Source organism: Buteo buteo, chromosome 9 (assembly GCF_964188355.1).
Source record: "Buteo buteo chromosome 9, bButBut1.hap1.1, whole genome shotgun sequence".
Taxonomy (NCBI): Eukaryota; Metazoa; Chordata; class Aves; order Accipitriformes; family Accipitridae; genus Buteo; species Buteo buteo.
In genome coordinates, this window is record NC_134179.1 from 21,742,482 (window position 1) to 21,753,165 (window position 10,684).

Consider the following 10,684-nt stretch of genomic DNA (forward strand, 5'->3'; position numbering starts at 1 on the left):
AGACAGTTATGAATTCTAACAGAGAAGGGACTTATCAGTACAACTCTGTTGACGAATTGGAGCTGGAATTTTAAATTAGGAAGAGGTCCTCATGTGTCTTGAATGTGGCCATTTTCCACACAGAGTTTCTGATGAAGGTAGTAGGAATAAAAAGCTCCTTCACACTTTGCACTTTACTGATGAATATTTGACTGTCATGACAACCCTTGCTTTTTAAGGGTAAAAATGAATGCAGACTATTACCTTCTGCTTGTTGCTTGAGACCTTACAGGAATTAATTGCATGCTTTTTGGCTTCTAGAATCAACATTCAAACAAACAAAAAACCTAGGATGAATGTGAACTTCGCTAGCAGTCCCCAATTGCTGTGAATCAAATGACTGGAGTCTGATCTCACTTTTTCTCCTTGGAGACAATCCATACAAAAAGAAGTTGCATGGACCAGAAGGTAAGCACCTATACATGCAATTCAAAAATATGTCATTATAGGAAGAATGAACAGAATATTTGGGCAGGAAATAGAAAGACAAGATTTCTTTCTCCACCCTTGGACAAATCACTTACTTTCCTGTTCCTCTCTTTTTCTCTTACTTTTTTTTGCCAGCCTTATATTTATGCCAGCAGATGTATATTGTCAGCAATGTAACTCCTCTGCACTTCAAAAATTCCTGATAGCTGTCAGGATGCAGTGGCTCTAAATTAATGCAATAATCAATATTGGTCTGGCTGGATCTCACTGATTCAGAGAGATTTTGCCTAGCCATGAGACACTAGCCAGTTACAACTTTGTAGCCCATTGTAATATCCAAATTGGAAAGTTTTAAATCTTTCACTGTGATTTGGGTACAACTGGTGGCAATAAACATCATTGTGGTAATGGGGAGAAAATTTTCATTTCTGTTTACTGGACATCAAGTTTTCTGAGTCTCAAAGGTGATAAGCAGGTAGCACTGAACCTTTGCTTCTGAAACTGGGCTGGGTCCTTCCAGGCAGTTGGGAGATTTTCTGAATTCAGTCAATTTTCTGAAGAGTCTCCTCAACTGAATTTATTTTTTCTCTCTAACCACAGCCCCCATTCAGAAGACTTACTAAAGAGAAGGCAAACAATAGCAACATCAGCTCCCTTTTGCTGGGAAAAAAGCACCTCTGTGAAGCAAGGGGTGAAGCTAGCAAAGAGAAATTCAGTTTACCTTTTTTTCTGCCAACTAATGTCTGTGTAACCCAAGAGGGCTTAATTTCATAGTCATGTTAGTTTGACTCATTTAATGACAACTGGTTTTTCAAGTTGCTTTTAAAAGATGAAAAATTCTATGAAAGGTGCACAGCTCTGGCAACAAGCTAATAGGGAAAAGCCTGCTACAGCCCAAAGTATATGAGCCCTCACTTGCCAATCTAACAGTCATTCCCTGTTGGTATGATTGGATTATTTCATTGGATTATTTCCCAGATGGGCATTAATGTGTTTGTAGGGCACATTCAGTTAAAGGGTCAATGTTTATTAAAGCTGCAGATATTGCATTTGCTCCGAGTGTATAATTAAAACAGCAGCTTGCTCTCTGTTTTGCCTTTCGTACAGCAGGCTATATCACAAAACAGCTCTGGATGATTTTGTCACCTGTTTTTGTCAAGAGCTTTAAAGTAGAATATATCATAGGCTTCTTATATGAAATGAAATAGTATTTTTCCATAAAGCTAAGGTTTTCAAAGATAATGATTCATACTGTAGGCAGGGAAATTCCATATTCCCTCAAAGACCTCTGCCTTGATTTATGGATTTGTTGTACCTTTCTTCCTCCAGAGCTCCCTGCTTAAATGGGGGGGGGGGATCCTCAGTGAAATAAACATGACTTAGGTCTATAATTACTAAATAGATGATACTGTACATAGCTATTCTTGCATAAAAGCAAGATTCTGATAGTATTGTGATTCAATCATACTTTTTAATGCGACCAATATTAGTAATACTCACTGTCTTACAATTGCCCTTCCCTAAAATAACAATGGTGTCTCTTTTCAGGAAGATGATACAGAATTATTTTTTCTTACCTATCCTGTCTTATCCAATTCCGTTCTGCACTTCACATTATATATTCTAAGATTGTTTCAGTTCAATGGTGAATGAAATGATGGTTCTTATATGTCATATATTATGTATTAGAAATTAACCATTGAGATCAAGCAATCTTTCATCAGTAGTCTTAATAACATTAAGCAGTAAAATATAGTAGTCCCAGGCATTGAAATGCTATGTTCATTGCTCCAATACACAATTTCTACCATACAAAGTCAGTATACAAAAGCTTTGTGTCCCTTATTCTATCTTTAGAGGAAAGTCTCGGAGCCACATCCCCAGGTTCAGCCAAGAAGAAATCTGCAGACCTGAAAACTGAAGGCAGAAAGACTTCTTGGTTTCAAATTAACCTTTTGACCATATGCCATTAAGAGGCTAGATCTCTTCTAAGAGCCTCTTCCAATTGTACTGGCTTAGCGCTATTCTAGAAGCTTACCATGTCCAATCACCCTAAAAGAATCCTAATCAGGCCTTAGGCTAAACACTGCATTGACGGAAAAGCTGGACAGCAAGTAAGATGTTGCATTTGCTTCAGCTGATGGCCTTGCCAAATAACAGCATTTCCAACTATTGGAGTTAAAATAGATGAAATGTCACTGAAAATCAAGGTCAGTCTTTTGTTCCCAGGTAGGCAAACAAGTTAGGCCTGCAAGTAAGTCTCAGATTGTAGCCTTGACTCATATTTGAGGGTTTGGATCTGCAGGATGAGGCTGGATGGACAACATTCAGGGATGACGCTTTGCATTAGACATTTATTTAAGAAGTGTCCTTCAGAGCTGCTCATATTGCCCATCCTAGGAGTATAGGACTTCTTCAGGACATCTGATCCAGCCTTTCCCTCTTTGAGATCTGTGGCCTTAACAGCTCTCAAAAATCCTGCAATTTGTGTCCTCTCATCCTGTTTGGTGCTGCTCCAGGGCTCTGAAAATAGCTATACTGTGCTTCTGACTCCATCGATGCATTACACACTGGCCTAGAGCTCTCTGTATGGGTGTGTTATGGCAAGACTGATAACAAGACTTCCATTATGTTGCTTTTTTTTTTATTTGGGCGACTAACAGAGTTTGAGAGCATAAGAAAGCATGATGCTTAACTGATCTGAATTGGTATTTTAGGCCTGATCGTCTCACATGTTTCATGCACACAGCCACTGTGAAATGTAAACTATCAAGCTCAGATTTGGTTTACCTGCAATACCTAAATCAGATACATTTTATTTGGTAGTAACTTGTCTTGTTTTGCATTACTTCTGTTCCTAGACAATTAAGATTGGGCCCACAATAGCAAGGTGTGTGACTGATATGATTAGAAAGATGATGGGAGCATTCACTTTTTTTTTTTTTAATTCAAATGACCACCTGTGTTAACAAGCTTATGAATTTCATTATCTGTTTGCAGATTATCATGTAAAAGCAGCACATTGAACCAGCACCACTGAACTAGGAGAGAAGGCTGCTCACTTACATTTCCCTTTCCCTGGCTGCTACACCAGGTCAAGAGCAGCCTGTGGAGGTTTGGGGAAGTTGTTTCTTTCCTGAAAGCTTCTGAAAACACACAAGAGCAAGTTGCCTGTGGTGTGCAAGTGAGAGTGGGAGGGACTAACAGCACAAGAAGAGAATGAGGGGATATCCAAGAAGAACAGGGAGCAGACATCTCACTGGGTGCTAACTGTGATGGAAAAGTCTTTTTCTGGGGAGCAAGGGGAGACAGTGGAATTTGTTGCAACCCAGTAAATCTCTGATTTGCAGGGCTGAGGGTGAGACTGAAGGAAGGGGTCTGCCCGATAATGATGTCTGGGCCACAGGATAAATTGTTTGTAAATCATCTGTTTCTGATCTACTTCACTGTGTTCCTTTAAGTTCCCATGTGCCAATAAGACAACTTTTGGAAATCAGTGCTTCAGGAGTTCTGGGAACACTCACAAAAAGGTTGACCCACCTTTGATTTGGATTGATTTAGGTTGATCCACCTTTAAAATTTGACCCATTTCAGATTCCCATTCCACCATTCTTAATAAAACTTTCTCCTGAAGTATAATTAGCAAGTCTGTCCCAATAAGATTAGTGTTGTCTAATAAAACTGATAACTTAATGCCTGGTCTGTGTTCCCATCTGATGCCTCAGCTGGCAAGACATTCCTCTCTGTAGCCATCACTCCCAGGATTAGTTAACAGCTGATTAAATCTCAGGAAAGCCCTTGTATCCTATGGATTGGGTGCTAGCCATGCTCCCTGCAAGCAGGTGTGGGAGCAGATATTTTCTGCTGATGGAGGGTTATGCCTTTGCAACTGTGCAGATTGTCGTGAGTAGTAGCACCAGAGATGCAAGCCACAGATGGCAACAAGGGGATGCAGCTGTCTGCATGAGGCTTAGTATCCCTGAAGCAGCTGCACTGGGAATTTGGTAGATGTAGCATGGCTTATGTGTACTGAGTGCTCTCCTTTAATCCTTCTGCCTTCACCTTATCTTTGCTCATTACATTATTATTACGAATTATGATCATTGCTAAAGCACTAACAATATGGCAACATGTTGACACAGCCCTATGTCCTGTGTTCTCTGGGTTCCCAGCCTAATGTAGACTACACTCTGCATTCATTGTTAATTATTACTTTTCTTGTCTTTTTGGTTTTGTTTTTTTTTTTTTTTGTTTGGCTTTCCACTTTGAGTAGGAACAATTTTACAGGTGCCAAGAGCCTTGTGAAGGAAGGGTAAATAGCATTTTAAATGGTAGTCCATGACACAAGAACATGATACAAGGCTTAATTATTGAACTCAGTCCCTTTTGAATCTATCACTGAAGCCAGAAGACAAGGGTGAAAGACGACCTTGATACAATACTTAAATTTCAGCTCTTATTTAAATTATGTTCAATTTTGCACAGAGTGAAGTTAAGATTAATGTTATACCTTTCAAATTCTTTTCCACTGCAATCTTAGTGTTTCTTTTTAATTCCTCTGCTTTGTTTCTCCAGTTACTTCCAAATTTGTTCTTCAAAATACTTACCCATCCTCTTTCTCATTGCATTTAATTCTTTGATTAGCTATTAATAAATCCTTTATCTCTTATCATTCTCTGTGTCATTATTAGTGCTTTGCATTAGCACAGAGAGTGTACAGTAAAACTCCTTTTGACGTTGCAGCAAATATTTCTCTCTGAAGCATCTGTGCAGAATTTGGATTAGTACTCACATTACATCCAAAGGCAGCCTGATATCCTGCTGGTGTATTACATACTGTCTGGAGGGAACTGGATCTTGCTCCCACACATTCATGATTTTGGGGGAACTGACAGGCTAATTAGGTACCTATTACCATGCGAAGGAGCTCACAGAGATACTTTAATTTGTATCCTGGCAGAAATTGCCATTTTACATGTTGTGTCACCTGGGAAGAAACAGAGGTACAGTACAGTGCCATCTCAGTGTTACCTTTTCCCAACTCCTGCCTGACCGGAGTTTGCTAGCAGACACCTAAGTGGATCTAAATCATTTCCAGACTGGGAATTCTGCAGGGATATTAGCTTTGGTTCCAGCCCAAGGTGCAGAAGACCCTCTGTGGTGGTCATTGTAAGAGAATTTTTCCCATTTTAAGATCTTTTTTGCACGTCTTTGGGGCTGCAAGGCAATAACTGCTTAGGAGCAGTGCATATCTCTGAATCAATGCTGTAAGAGAGGTCAGGAAGAGGAATAGATAAGGATGCAGAGAGAAATAGAATTTGCTTATAGTATTATTTATTTAGCATTTTTTTCAAATTCCTTTGGGAAACAGAAACCATTAAACATAGAGATAACTCCGGAGAAATTAGAAGCATTTTATTTCAAATGTTTTGAATTCATCAGAGGATTGGGGAAGTGAAAGAAATCAAAACTGTTCAGACACAGAATATATCAACTCGCATCATCTAAAGAAGCTTGAATTACTGCTCGTGCAAAACTGTAGAAAATATTTACAAGCGATGTTATTCTTACATCAGATGACTTCCTTTGCTTTGCCTTTCCCTTCTCTTCTTCTGAGCTTTTTCGTTTCTATGATCTTTCTTTTCCTTTTTACTTGCTCTCAACTTCTCACTTTTTGCTAGTTCCCAGTTTTCCTCTTCCAGTTCCTCACCATGCTTTTTCTCCTCCTCTCTCCTTTTGCGTTTTTTGTTGCATTTGCTCTATCTTTACTTTCTCTCCCATGTGCCTATTTTCTTTCCTATCACTTGCTGCTTCCCACTATATGTAATTATTTAGCTACTTCATTTCCCTGAATCTCATTATACTTCTATCTTAAAAGACAAAAAAGTTAAATGGGAAATGCAGCTTTCAGTTAAATATTTATGCTGCATAAAGGGCTGCTTGCTGTGTTATATACCTTCATGTTATCATGGTACAAACTGACAAAGGAGATAAAATGAAGGATGAAGGAGGTAAAAAAAAGAAGTGTTGACAGTCAGGATCACCATGAAGGCATGGTATAGTGAAGAGTATTAGCTTAGATCCTCCTTGAGATTCCCTTTTGGGTTAATCTGTGCTCTGAGTATTGCCTTCGCAACTGTAAAATGAAGATTTTGGAATTTCCCTCCCTCAAAGAGGCAGTGTGAAGACAAATATATTAGAAGTTTGAGGGGTGACCACATAAAAAAGGTAATGACACCATAAAGGAATGAAAACCAGTTAACTTCAAAGTGGCAACAGCTTGACAAATACTTAAGCAGTGGACAAAAATACTTAAGTGGTTTTCAAACTGTGTATTTTCAAATTCATTGCCAGCTGCTACAGAACACAATAAATTTTCCAACATTTTATTTCCCATATGAGCTCTTGGGGCAACTAAATCTCAGCATATTATCAAAATATTTTTTAGATACATTTCCTTTTCTACTCAATTTTGGAAGATAAATATTTTCTAAGACCAATATATCATCCAGAAATCAGTTATCAGGTTTTAAAATGTTGTCATTCTGAAAAATACTGAAAATTGAAACTTGATTTAATGAAGCATTAACAGGAGATCTTCTTTGTTCCATTTTTGTACAATCACTTCTTCAGAGTAACCAGTTAATGCAAAGTGAATTTTGTACATGTAGTTCAAAATTCACTTCACAAAATAAAAATGATGTGAATAATCAAGGATGAAGAGTTAATGAAATAGCGTTAGCTTCAAGAACTTCTTTCAGTAGCTCTTCTGACATGTCTCTAATATTTTAGTTGCATCGATAGGGAAAACACTTATCTCACTGCTGGTAAAAGAGAAAAGATGTGATAATGTGGAAAAGAATCCTCAGTTATGAAGTAAAGTGACGACCAAGCTTTGGTGTAAAAGTAAATTAAGCACTGATAATGGACTAGAGACGTTCAGAGCCTTGGTGCACTGTGGTCAATGATTATACTCCCACTGAGTCAATGGAAGTGAGGTTTTCACCCTAACTTCAGAATTAAGCTTTTGAAAGCCTTCATAAATAAACAGTTGAAGTTCCTTAGTTTATGTGCAAGAGATACATTAGTTGAGCCTGTATTTTAATTTTAGAGTAATCTGAATGACTTAAATCTGCATAACTACTGTCAGAACTAGGAATTCAGGGTTTGGTGTTGACACTGCAATCCCTATAAAATGGGAGAAGCATTTTGGGCAATGCCTGTGATATTCTTGCTGAAAGGAAACAGGTTCCTTTACTCATACTTTTACTGGCACAATAAACGAAGGAAGACTTTGAAAATGTTTTATTTCAGCACATAATTTGTTCCTTAGCATTTTCTTCATGTTCACTACTGTTGGTTGTTTGCTTTCAGGATTAATTTTGATAAAGTACCGTCATATTACAATGAATAATCCAGGAGTGGCCAAAATAATAGATTAATATTTAGTCAGTCTTTTACTTTTCTAGCTTCAGTGATTCTAATGATTGGTAGTATAAATTTAGTGACAAAATTTCCCCATAGTCATTATACAGATAAATACAGTGCCTCCTGTTTCATAATTGATAGTAATACCACCTTTCTAGATTCTCTGAACATATTCTATAAACGGTATTTTAATGTCTAATATAGACAGTTGCAAATATTTAGGTACATTATTAATAGAATTTTGCCTTTGGAAAGTATTCAGATATAAGTCTATATCTAAAAATACACAATTGTGTGTTTTAGGAAGTGAAATCCAGTGAGTCAGCCTGATATCATGAATATTTATTTTTGCCTTTAGCATGTGCTGAGCACCATGTTCAGGCTTGAACTGTAGGTTGTGAGAGTGTATCTCTGCCTTTCTGAGTTGGAAGGTTAATTTAATGTTGACCCAGAACACAGTTTCTCATGAAGATGTCTGGCCACAGCTTTAAAGGGAAGCTCATACAGCTTTTGTGTCCCACAACAATGGCACACCTCAAAATTGCTGAGTGCCAGCCACAAAAAGGGAACTTCGAACTATGTTTTCTCTCTTAATTTAGTAGCCTCTGCTAAGTGACTTCTCGAGGCCTTGCACTTGGATGCCTTTCCTTTCACTTTTGTGCATTTACAGTTTTATTTACTTGTTAATCATAGTTCTTACTGTTCCCTGGTGTTAACTGAGATTATGTAAATGATTAAATAAGGACAATAATAGTATATGTCTTATAAAACATGAATCATCTCCCCTTGTAAGAAAGAGCTGGAATAAGTAAGAGATCACGATTGTGGCGGGGAATGACCATCTTTGGCTTGAAAGGAATAGGCATTGGCTTCTTGAAAAGGCTGAGAGAAGAAAGTCCAACTAAAGCCAGTTTTGAGTCACACTGATGAGCCAGGGAATTCCTAAAACTGCCATACAAATAAAATGCTTATCCCATTTCCAAGCTCTCCTCAACAGCAAATGCGCTGAAGCAATCCCAAGAATTTCTGAAGAGTTAAAGACAAAACACATTAAATAAAAGCAGGAGATGGGAAAGAATAGTGAATTGTCTGTGGAGAGTTTGTAAGTAAAGTGGCTGGAAGAATTTTTACAAAACTCTTTGGACAACCTCCCTCTGTCCTCAGAGATTTATATAGGATAGATAGAACAAATACTGTTCCCTCGTATTTGTTTATCTGTGAAACTTCTCCACACAAAGAGTAATTATACCCTTTCATTGACATCATCCAAGTAATAATATCCTTCTGATTGTGTCATAGGGGTAATAACAAGCTTTCAAGCACTTCAACGAATAATGTATTTTTGCCATTCCACACAAAAATAAAAAGACTCCTTAAAAATACATACCTCCTGTTTGTGCCAGCACAATCTCAATATCAGTAAATTAAACTGTTGTGGGTTCGAGTGCAGAATTTGACCCATTGTACCAAAGAAGTAACACAAGTTCTAAGAGACTAGTTATTTCCTCAGTTTTCTTAATAATTTTGTAATTACAAAATTAATTTAATAAACTGTTCATCACTATTCCACATGACAAGTGTACACTAGGAGACAAAGAAAGGAACAGAGTGACATACAAGGCTTATCAGAACTCCTCTCTTAAGTGTAATTGCATGTTATTTATCATTCAGCAAATTAGCCTTGAGAGGTCACTGTTGCTCATGCAGGACAGAAGCATTAATGCTAAGATACTACATAGAAAAAATAGTTTAGTTAAGCAGTTACTACTAGGCTTTTTACTCTATAACGCAGTCTTATGTTGACATGCAAAGACTTTTTCATATGACGCAGTAGAAGGTTGTGTGAAATTGTTCATAACAAAAATGTAAACTTTCTTCTTTCAAATCATTACTTTAATCACCTAATATAACACAGATTTAGTACAATAAGATGATACGTATTCATTAGAGTACTCTGATTAGATTGCTTCTTGTCATAATGTTTTACCACTAATGTGAAATACATTGCAATGTTGATCTTTTTATTAAGCCAATATCTTTTAAAGCTAAAGATCTATCAAGTCGTACAGGAAGTTAACTGTGTGTCTGTTTATTGAACTTGATTTACTTCATTGAGCTTTTAATATCATCAGATAAAATGCAAAGATCAAAGAAATTTCCTGCCTAATAGGGAAAGTGAACTGCATATTAACTTTTTCATGCTACCAGTGAGACTTCTTGTAACCCGACCAATAGAATAACTGCATTGCAGAGGCATGAATCTCAGGAATTAGACTTGCAGAAAAGCTGCAGTCATCGGCTATAGCTTCTTTCAGAACAAATTCCCTTTTCCATGACTGTGAGCTGTTAGAATGCCCGTTTTATTCTGACTGCATTCCCATTTGAACTCATGATAAAAGCAGGCTTTCAAAGCTGTTATAAACTGAGTTCTCGTTCTGCCTACTCATTTAAAAAACAAGTAGTAGAACTTGTCTTACATGAAAATTGAAATTCACTGATTTGTTCTGTTCACATGTTGAATTAAATTCTGCCAATAATGTGAAATTGTATTTCATCTGTTTGCAGTGATAGCTCTCTCAAGCTTTCTCATATCCCGTAAGCTAGATTTGATAGCTTTGAGACAGAACAGTATCTAACCCTGTGAGAAATTCTGGCTAAATTGGTGGAATCACTTGCAGTATCCATTTTAGGATGTGCATGTCATGTATGAACAAAACCATATAGGACTAGTTTAAAATAATTTTCATGCTAAACCATCTCCAATACCTTCTTTCCTCTCAACATTTTA